The sequence below is a fragment of the Herpailurus yagouaroundi genome, unplaced genomic scaffold (genome assembly GCF_014898765.1).
Source record: "Herpailurus yagouaroundi ecotype Mexico unplaced genomic scaffold, PumYag 141, whole genome shotgun sequence".
Taxonomy (NCBI): Eukaryota; Metazoa; Chordata; class Mammalia; order Carnivora; family Felidae; genus Herpailurus; species Herpailurus yagouaroundi.
The window spans coordinates 39,039,140-39,050,835 of NW_024412396.1; the positions used below are offsets into that span (position 1 = coordinate 39,039,140).

The following is an 11,696-nucleotide window of genomic DNA, read 5'->3' on the forward strand; positions in this document are numbered from 1 at the left end:
TTTACAGCTGGACGTGAAACACATCAAGTTGTAGACAGCCCATTCCATTCCTTTATTTTCACTACTTTATTCCCCAAACTGGATCTTCTCTAAAAAGGCAATGAAATTATGACCAGGCTCCTGCCTTCATCCAAGGTACATAACTCATTAATCCTCAAAACACTCTTAAAGGTAAGCAGGTGGCATGATATTATTTTCCCAAAAAGAAAATTAGAAACTATCACTGAGGTCGTCCCACAATGAATAAGTTACGGAGCTGGGCCCAGCGCCCAGGTCTCCCACCACATTTCCACACTCCCTTTGTACCACTCAAGAAGGACTTTAACAATGTTTGGCCACTCACTTGCAAGCACCTTCAGTTGCCAGCTTCCCAGTAAATGCTTTCCAGCAGCCATAAAGCACAGGCCACCTATTCTCTGGAGGTAAGTGCGACAGTTAGCAGCACTCACCTTACAACACCAGCGGCCCTAGCAGAAGGCAGTGAGGGCAGGCTCCTATTTAAAGGGTCCACGTGACTCCTCTCCACAACCCTCTTCCCCTGCTCACACCCCCACAACCCAAGTGCTAGTCCAAGTACCCGGGACCTCAGAGATAATTCTCCCAAAACACTGCCTGCTGACATCAACTTTCAGGTAAGCCTAGATGAGAGTGGGCAGGACACCTGAAAACACAGGATTTTCCTACCAGATACAAAGGAACAAGAAGTAGTCAGTATTTTTGAAGGTATGTAGAGCATCACTGCTATTCTTAGTGAAAACAAGTTATAAATTTAGAAATTATTCTTAACCTGTAAGTTTCCTCCCCTGCCACCACCCCCATGGGTCCCTAAAAGCCTAATGTATTACAAAGACTTTGGGATTTAAGCTGTGAGATATCTTATTCTATGTCCCTAGACTTAATCACATTCAAAAAAAAAAAAAAATCTAGCTGAAACTAGTCTAGTCTAAATCTAGTCTAAAACTAGTCTAAAGACTGGGGCGCCTGGGTGGCTCAGTCGGTTGAGCGTCCGACTTCGGCTCAGGTCATGATCTCACAGTTCGTGAGTTCGAGCCCCCGCATCGGGCTCTGTGCTGACAGCTTAGAGCCTGGAGCCTGCTTCAAATTCTATGTCCCCCTCTCTCCCTGCTCCTCCCCCGCCCATGCTCTGTCTCTCTCTCTCTCTCTCCTTCAAAAATAAATAAATAAATACCATTAAAACTAGTCTAAAGACTATAAGAACTGAGTTTAATCAGTTTAATTTCTCTTGAATTGCTACCTGTTTTTAGCATTCAAAATTAATTAATAAGTAAACAAAACTAAGCAGCTTATGAAAATGGCTATATATCCATAGCCAATGACTAGTTACATGCATAGGACCATGATAGTTAAGTACTATAGTCCTGTAAGTTCTAAGTCAGACCTCATACCTCAAAGCTGAATGGAAGTTTTGATGCTGCACAGGGAACAAAACAATCTTATTAATGTAACATTAAGGTTAAAATCTTTAAAGGAGATTTTAATTAATCCTATTTTTGATACAGTAACTTTAATAAGGCTTGAAAACCAGACCATTTACATGGAGAACTGCATAACTCAGCACATACGAATTATGAAAGTATCTATAAGTGACAGCCTTTCCTCCAAAAAGTAAACCATCATTTAAGTAGTGACAACAGTGATTAATCATTGTGGTCGCTGCAAAAAACCTCAAGAGATTCATATATTTGGCTATTTTTAAAATTCAGGCAATTAACATTTGGTCTTTTTTTTTATGTTAGGCAGTTGAAATTTATTCTTAATCCAAATTGACGTAATGTCATAGACAAATGTGAAGCAGGCTATCCATCTGCCTAATGGAATAATAATCGCTTTCATTTACTAAGCACTATTGGGTACATTTATTGTGTACTATTCTAAGCATTTTCAAGTATTATATCTCACATAATACCACAACAGTTCTATGCAGTAGGTACTATTTCCAATTTAACAAATGAAAAAAATCAAGACACAAGGAAATTCAGTGACTTGCCCAGAATCCTACAGCCAACAAGCAGAAAGACAGGATTCAAACCCAGGCACACTGGCTCCAGAGCAAGGACTGTTCATCATCGTGCAACCATGAAACTCAATAAAAGACAAGAGGAATATCAGACTTCATAAAATGGGGTGTGTGCAAAGAGATAAGAAAAGGAAGAACACAGAGAGAAATCAACAAGTAATCTCCAACATGCCCCATTCATAAAGGATCAGGCTGAACCCCTTCTCTATCCTCCCTCTAGCCCATTCCCGAGATTAACACACACAGCAATAAGCTATTCTTTATCACAGGCTAAATTCTTCTAAATGATCTCTTCTCCTTAACTTAAATAACAGAAGTAATCAAGACTGACTGAAAGAAAAAGAGGGAGGAGTATTCCTGAAAGAGACAATTCAATTACAGCAACAATTTAAAAAAATTTTCTTTTCATTCTCACTGAAGGAGGACCTAAATCAGCCTGAGCAAAGGGCTCTTGTACTGTCTGGTCCTCTGACGGCCTCAAATAGCTGTGCTGCTCTCAACCTCCTTGCCCTCATCTCCCTAATCCCAGTGAGCTATGAAAACGGGTAATGTGAAAAGGCAGAACAAACCAGTATCGGAAAAGAAACACTCTGAGTAGCCCAGAAGGTTTCAATGATGTAAGTTTAATGTCTTATGGAACCGGTCCCAGAAGCAGATAACAAATATCTTTTAAAGAAACGTTAATCAAAAGTATCAGGTACTAGGTCGGAAAAAGAAGATCATAAATGACAAAAAGCAGAAATCACATAGGCAATGCATTCTAACCATAATGTAATAACACTAGATTTTAACAGTTCAAAGTCACCCACCTCCCAAATGCAAGCCACCTGAGAATCTAACCACTTCTGAAATAACTCAGATTGAAGGAAAACAAACAAATTACAAATTACAGACATTTAGAAATAAATGTAAATTAGAAAAATTAAAGGTCATCTTAGAATCCCAAAGCAGACCAGGCAGTGGATGGATGCTTGTGTCGTCTCTCTTCTAATGGACACCTCTGGTCTACACAGGCTGTCCCTGCCCCCAGGAGAAGAATTCCACAGAATCATAACCATAAATAATGAGGAATCAATAAGTGGTTATATAATACCATGAAGGTCATGAGCACAACAACCCATCCAACCAATGTTAGTATTTCTTTAAAAAGGAGATAACCGACTCAATTCTCATAGTTTTGGATAAGATTCATAAAATCAGATTCTACTGCTCTAGAACAACTCTCAAAATTATGTTGATTTCCAGAATATGTTTCTCACCCAAGAAAATAATTTAGTGACCAGCTAAGTGGTCAATCAACTTGGCAGTTACATTACTCCCTGTACTGTCCCTCTTTTTCTTTTAGCATTCATTTTCTCCCATATGCCTTTTCTATTGCATCTCCCAGCATCCTCCTACCAATTTTCATCAATAAGCTAGGGAAAAGGACTACTCCCACTTCCAAGGTGTTCATACCCAAATCATTTTAAAATTGACAAGTAACAAGAAGGAATGGGAAAACGAACATAGAATTCCACAGTAGAGGGAGGATGCAAGCTCAAATTAAGAGACAAAGATTCTCCTTGTGTCCAAAGAACAGTCAACAGGAGTGTAAATACACTTTACACTCATTACCTGCACACGTGCACGGGCACACATACACACACATGAACCTCCCCTCACCCTTACTATGATTTCAAGAGCTGACGGTTTATCAGTGTTTGTCTGTAATTAGCAAAATAAACTCATTCCTCCCTAGTCAACAAGCTTCCATTATTCCATCCCAACTAATGTTTGGGGCACAGGATCATGGATCCAATATCGGCCCATCTTCCCGCAGGGCCTGACTCAGGACTTTGCAAAGCAAAAAAAAAAAAAAAAAAAAAAAAAGCAAAAGTACAAGAAATAAAACATAAACTAGGTGTCCTTTGGGTTTAGTGCTCTAAGACTCCATTCAACTGAAGCTGGTGAAAATCAGAACATTAAATTCACACTTTGCAAACAGGCCAATCAAATAAATAAAGAAGGTTTACATCATTATAACATTTATTAGTCATATCATCACAGAAAAAAATGCAAATTCATTTTAAAAAAAGACATGGGCTGGTGACTTACTCACACATAGGCTATTAAAATGAATGTGGAAATATAATGAAAAAACATTTCTCTAAAATGATGTTTGCATTGGAAGCTTCAGCAGTAACATTATTTGAGCTCCTGATGAAAAATATTTATGACCAATTATGTTAATTCAAAAGATCTGCAATAAAATCCTACTAAGAATTAAGAATGCTTTTCACCTGAAAATGTCCTAAGCCATTCCTCAGCCCTTTTACATCCAGTTCTCCCACTCTCACAAAAAATCAAGTTACCAACATAGAGGATATAAACATGGTCTTTGATCCCAGCTCCCACCTCAACCCTTACAACTTTCCCTAAAGTATGTAAATCTCCACCCCTGTCACATACAACCCTCTAAAACTTCAATAAAGTCAACGAGACTTTCATTTGCATAAAGCATATGAAACTGCATTTACAGAAAACTACTCCTTGATGAACTGAAGCATGGCATGTTAGTACCAGCAGTAAAATGCCTGCCTGACTGTCCATGTGCTCTGTCCAAACCCTTGCCACCTAGTTTACTTCTAAACACAGATACGAGAGGCATTCTCCTCTCGTAGCACATATTTTGGTAAAACTAAATGGAATTCTATTTTATTAGTGAACTATGCTTAAATTAGGAATTGTTTTTGACACCCCCAAAATTGCAGATATAACCAGCTATATTTCATCAAAACAGGGAGAGAAAACTCTAAGTCTTTCTAATGAACCAAGTAATAATATGAGGCTTCATGTCCTATGAACTAGTCTGTAACATGTTGATTGCACAAGCTACTTCAACATAAAGAAACTAACACAGTAGTTAAAGTAGTGAAGACTTCACCATTCCAATTACTTTATGACTGTATTCAAAGCAGTGGGTTCAAAAACGTGTGTTCTGCTATTTATGACCGTGGTGGTGGTGTGGTATTTCCACTACTATATATCTGTATTTTTTAAAAGCATCCCAAGTGATTTCAATGTGAGGCCAGTTTTTAAAGTAATAACTACAAAATCCTTCTCTCATCTTCTTCACCTTTGAAATTCTTTCTCTTTTTAGTTCACTGAAAACTAACCGTGAGGGGCACCTGGGTGACTCAGTCGGTTCAGCCATCTCACTCTTGATTTTGGCTCAGGCCATGATCCCAGGGTCATAGGATCAAGCCCCACGTTGGGCTCAAGGTGGAGCCAGCTTAAATTCTCTTCCCTCTCCCCCACTCACTCTCTCCCTCTCCAAAAAAAAAAAAAAAAGATAAAAACAGCAATTAAAAAACAAAAAAACTAACTGTGAAAACTTGCCATTTCCAAGAAAAGGAAGGTCCCTGGAAATATCTACAACAGTGAAAGCATTCCTTCCTCTCCTGGGCCGTAAAGAAGTGAACGTACAGTTGGCTGCTTTTAGAACTCCTTCCAATTTATTAATAAGATAGGAAACACTTGGCTGATTACTAGCATGTGCTTTTCCCACAGGTTCAAAACACGTCTCATGATCTCACGTGAGAGGGAGCCCCACAGCACAGAGCCTGCTTAGGATTCTCTCTCTCCCTTTTCTCTCTGCCTGCCCCTCCCCCACGTTCTCCCTCTCTCTCTCTCTCTCTCTCTCTCTCTCTCTCTCTCTCTCTCTCTCAAAAATGAATCAATAAATAAACTTTAAAAAACAAAATGAGTAAAAAGTACATCTCATAGAATGGCTACACAGATGAAACAGTATCCAGTATCCAAACAATGAGACCAGGGTGTGAGTATTAAACAAGTTTAAGCAATAAACTGAAAAGCAGAAAAGGCCAGTACTGATGCTTCAAGGTGAAAAGAATGACAATGATAATGAACACAGACTAGTGCAAAGCACTATACTAAGCTCCTTACAGGAATCATCCCCCTTTAATCCTCAGAACACCTTATGAGTGGCCACTATTAATATCCCAGTTCTTCAGAAGAAAGGACTGGGGACCAGAACAGCTAAATCACTTGCACAACATTACCCACTACTAAGGGCTGCAGCTGGGATGCGAATCCAGGTCGTCTTACCCCAGAGCCCACACCAGTAACGACGACGATGGTGGTGATGGTGACTGTGATCAATACCACCACCGCCACTGGAGCTCTACGGATAAGCTGTCACGGTTAGACACTTGTTTAAGAGGAGCTGTAATCTAAAAAAAGCAAAGGAAAATCTGATGGGACTTTTCTACAAGCATTTAGGTATTTTAAAACGTAAACAGCATAAAATCAGAACCGAACTAGTGATCAATGGTAGATAGGTAACTTAAAGTTCTAAATGACAATATATTAATTATTCTGCTCAGCTTGGACAATCAACATGTATTTGTTATTATTCTTCCGTGGATCTCTCCAGTTTTCCTTTCCCAAAAGCTGACAAATACCTGCTCTCCACTTATAAGCAAAACCCAAAGGTCACCACTGATGCAAACCAGTGGCTGCAGCAGCAAAATTACAGAATTCAAGGCTCTCATATTATTTTGACACTATGTTCCAATCAGAAGAGAGAAAAACATACATGCACACACACATGTCCACACATACAAAACATGCATATGCACACAACTTTTTTTTAAATCTTTCTTAATGTTTTTATTTATTTTTGAGACAGAGAGAGACAGAGCATGAGTGGGGGGGTGGGGCAGAGAGAGGGGGAGACACAGAATCTGAACCAGGCTCCAGGCTCTGAGCTGTCAGCACAGAGCCCGACACAGGGCTCGAACTCACGGAGTGTGAGATGATGACCTGAGCTGAAGCCAGACACTCAACCAACTGAGCCACCCAGGCGCCCCTGAACACAACTTCTAATAAATATTTCTGTTTCCAACCCTTCATATTAGCTATCCCTCATGTTTTACCTTCTAATGCCAAGGCAGTCACTGAAACTTGTCAGGACAAGAAATAAAACATTTAAAAATTGATCAATTCCTAATTATAGGTGTAGATTACTTTCCTGCCACCAAAATCACCCACAGGACCAAAGCCACCAAAGCCTCTGGCTAATGCAGACTCCACACCGTTAGCACAGAGCCAGATGCTGGGCTCGAACTCATGAACAGCAAGATCATGACCTGAGCCAAAATCAAGAGTTGGATGCTTAACCATCTGAGCCACCCAGACACCCCATAAGTCTATTATTAATTCATCACCTAAGGGCTTACTTCCAGAGATGGAACCAGGGCCTCTGAACACAAGAAACTCCTGTAGCATGCTGGGCTATTTCACCCCCCACCCCCAAAAAAGGGCTGCAGGACACAGCGTTCAAAAGTATCTTTGTCAATGATTCCCTTTTTTGAGGATTTTCTATATCAATAAAATTACAAAAAAGACCAAGCTGACATTGTTTTTTCAGATAAAGTCATGAAAACAGTAAGTAGCCACCATATTTTCACTATAATTTCATAAACAGAAAGCTCTTTTGAATAATAAAAGAAGGGCAATCTCAGAATCAAAGACAATCCTTCCTCAAAACGGACGGTGGCACGTGCCCATGCACAGATCATCGTGTGTTCTCTGCCTTGCCCTTCCTTCCCTCTACTTAGTGCTCACTTTGCCGGGCACCAGGAACAACTTTCCCACAGCCTGTATCTGGGGACCTTTGGGCCGTATCGCCACTTTGTTCCAACACCTGTCTGTAGCATGGATAACAAAGTTCTAGCCATACTGACATACCAATTTCAACTGTGTTTAGATGACCAGAAAAGCTGAGAAGATAACACATACCCACAATAGTAGAGCTTTTCATTTTACGGCAGCCATGTAGTCCTTAGAAACTACGTAAGATAAAAATTTCCACAAAATTTTATACACACCTCCAGTCAAGAACTTGCCACATTATACTGGTACTTTTTTTTTTTTTTTAAACCAGTGAATCAAACACGTGTCTTGTTTATCTTTAAATACCCAGATCCAAGGAGGAGTTTCTAGAATATGGTAAGTACACAACAGACACAGGTTTAATCAATAAATTCTACATATTGAATCTTCTTTCTCCATGTTTCTAATTGTAAATTAGAACTTTATTCCTCTAGAAATAAAATTATACTGCAGGATAGAGGGAGAGGTTCAATATGAATATTAAATAAAATGAATTATTCCAATATTTTAATACCAAGTCATAAAATGAAAATTAAAAAATAAGAATGGGGGCACCCGGGTAAGAATGGCAGTGCCTGGGTGGCTCACTCTAGGTCAGGCGCCCAACTCTTGATTTTGGCTCAGGTCACGAACTCATGGTCCTGAGATTGAGACTGAGCCTCCTGTCACTTAGGACCGTCTCTCCCTCTTCCTCTGCTCCTCCCCTACTCATGCCCCCGCACTCTCTCAAAAAACAAAACAAAACAAAATAAAACAAACAAAAAAACACCTAAGGAAAGATGGACTAAGCAAAGTAAATCAGAGAAGGACAGATACTATATGATTTCACTTATATGTGAAATGTAAACAAGCCGAACTCTCAGAAACAGAGACCAGAATGATGGTTACCAGGGCCTCGAGGGTGAGGGAAATGGAGAGATGTTAGTCAAAGAGGAACAAGCTTCCAATTATAAAATGAGTTAAGTTTCAGGATCTATGTATACAATAACATACACTTGAAAGTTAGAGAGATCTTAAACATTCTGACCACAAGAAAGAAATAGTAATTATGTGACCAGATGGAAGTGTTAGCCACATGCTTACACACCTTATACAATGTTACATGGCAGTTACGTTTCCAAAAAGGTGGAAGGAATGAGAGAAGGAAGAAAAGACAGACAGACAAGGATGGTTTTTAATGATACAATATTTATGAGCATAAAAAGGAAATAATAGGCCAGGTTCCTTGGCAAAAAACTAGCTAAAAAAGGCAGGTCCTTAGTTTCTTGAAAATATCACCTCCCCCTACCAATCTAATAAAATAATGTCTTCTTTTCTAACACTTCATTAAAAAAAATCTAGTTGGGGGGCGCCTGGGATGCTCAGTCGGTTGAGCACCCAACTTCAACTCAGGTCATGATCTCACAGTTCATGGCTTTGAGCCCCTTGTCAGGCTCTGTGCTGACAATGCAAAGCCTGCTTGGGATTCTCTCTCTCCCCTTCTCTTTCCCTCTCTTTCTGCCCCTCCCTGACTCATGCTTTCTCTATGTCAAAATAAATAAATAATTTTTTTTTTTTTTAAAGGCAAAGTGTCGGCAAAATTTCTTTTAAAAAAATTTAGTTGAGAGGCGTCTGGGTGGCTCAGTCAGTTAAGCATCCGATTTCGGCTCAGGTCATGATCTCACAATTTATGGGTTCAAGCCCCACATCGGGCTCTGTGCTGCCAGCTCGGAGCCTGGAGCCTGCTCCAGATTCTGTGTGTGTGTGTGTGTGTGTGTGTGTGTGTGTGTGTGTCCCTCCCCTGCTCACGCTGTGTCTATCTCTTTCTCAAAAATAGACATTAAAAAAATTTTTTTTAATTTAGTTGATTTCTAAAATAAACAGAATAGTTTTTACTCAAGGATGAGAGAAAAAGACTCAAAATGAATATGAATGTACAACATTAATGAAACAGTATAATCTGGAATGCCCTCCACAGCAAAAATAACCTGATAATTTTGCCAAGTGTGCCATTAATAAATGAAAAGGAGGAAGGTTTAGGGGTGCCTGGGTGGCTCAGTCAGCTGAGCATCTGACTTCGGCTCAGGTTATGATCTCATGGTTCATGAGTTCAAGCCCTGCATCAGGCTCTCTGCACAGAGCCTGTTTCGGATCCTCTGTCCCCGTCTCTCTCTGACCCTCCCTCATTCACACTCTCTCAAAAATAAATAAATAGTAAAAAAAGAAAAAAGAAAAGTTGGAAGGTTTAGTGCAAATGGCATAGGCTCTGCATTCACTCACTCATTCATTCACCAAATATTCAATGAAATCCCACGAAGGGCCAAGCACTGCTGGGATAACATAACGAAGACACTAAAATTCCTTCCCTCAAAGAATTTTACATTCTAGCACAAGAAGACAAATAATTGCAAGTAAAAAAATAAATACGGGGTGCCTGGGTGGCTCAGTCTGTTAAGTGTCTGACTCTTGGTTTCGGCTCAGGTCACGATCTCCTGGTTCATGAGTTTGAGCCCCACATCAGGCTCTGTGCTAACAGTGCAGAGCCTGCTGGGGATTCTCTCTCTCTCTCTGCCCTTTCCCTGCTCATACTCTCTCTCTCAAAATAAAGAAACTTAAAAAAATGAACGGATAAATGAATGAATGAACGAATGAATACATTATATGGTATACACTATGGGGGAAACCAGTATGCTGAGCAGTGGTATGCTGAGGGTGGACAGTATTCACCTGGAAGACAGCATCTGAGCAAACACTTGAAGGAGGTGAGGCAGTCAGCCCAAAGGGCATCTGGGGGAAAACGGGCCCAACAACGGGGATAGAAAGTGCAAAGGAACTCTGCAGCAGGGAGCGTGCTGGTGAATCTGAGCATCTGCCAAGAAGCAAACGTGGCTGGATCCACATGAAAAGTGAAAAGTGGGGGAGATGGATCAGAAGAGTGAGGTATGAGTAGCGTAGGTCATCTTGGGCCTTGTGAATCGCTTTTAGACTTTGGCCTCGACGCTGGTCCTGAGCTGGAATCGTATCTTTACTGTTTACTAGGTGACACTGGACAAGCCACTTATTTCTCTGAGCCTTAGTTTCCTCATCCATAAAATTGAGGAAATGTACCTCACAGGGTTGAGTGAGGATTAAGTGAAAAAGCCATTTGTAGGATGGAAAATGCTGTTCACAAAGTTGTCACTCATTTGACACACATCTATCAAGTACCTATAACATACAGCATAGAATCAATTCCTTGTTTCATAGCTCTCATTAAAACTATTTTCTGTATAGAAATATATTTAGCATTTTTGGCATAGCTTTAAAATTATTTTTAAACCACTTAATAAATTCTGAAGCACTTCTAGAAATATTAAATTTTTGTTGAAATTTTATTCTAATAATATCAAACTTTAATCAAACAAAGGCCATCTATAGTATTTAAAAGCCTCACACACCATAATTCATCTTCTCTTCCGCACTTGGCTTTTGAGACCAGGAGAAAGTCATAAAATCATAATCTGATAAAAAGAAGTTAATAGGGGACGCCTGGGGTGGTTCAGTCAGTTGAGCATCCGACTTCGGCTCAGGTCATGATCTCACGGTTCGTGGGTTCGAGCCCCGCGTCGGGCTCTGGGCTGACAGCTCAGAGCCCAGAGTCTGCTTCAGATTCTGTGTCCCCTCTCTCTCTGCCCACCCCTACTTGTGCTCTGTCTCCATCTTTCAAAAATGAATAAACATTAAAAAAATTTTTTTTTAATAAAAAAACTTTTTAAAAATGAACTTAATAGAACAAACTCCCAAGATGTACACAAGAGTCAACATTGTTGTTCTAGCTGAGTTCCAAAGTATGAGCCAAAAAAACCTTCAAAAAGACTATTTTTACTTATGTTGTGGTTATAAGGTAAAGAAATAAATTAATGGAATTACAAACGTTCGGCAAGCACTCCCGCTGAAGGAAGGAAGGAAGGAAGGAAGGAAGGAAGGAAGGAAGGAAGGAAGGAAGGAAGGAAGGAAGGAAGGA

At 40.0% G+C, this 11,696-nt stretch overlaps 1 protein-coding gene across 3 annotated transcripts in view; it reads right to left on the reverse strand.

The window, feature by feature from the left end:
* PPP2R5E (protein phosphatase 2 regulatory subunit B'epsilon) overlaps window positions 1-11,696 on the reverse strand; it is a 148,973-nt gene that overhangs the window by 67,547 nt on the left and 69,730 nt on the right. The window lies entirely within an intron of this gene.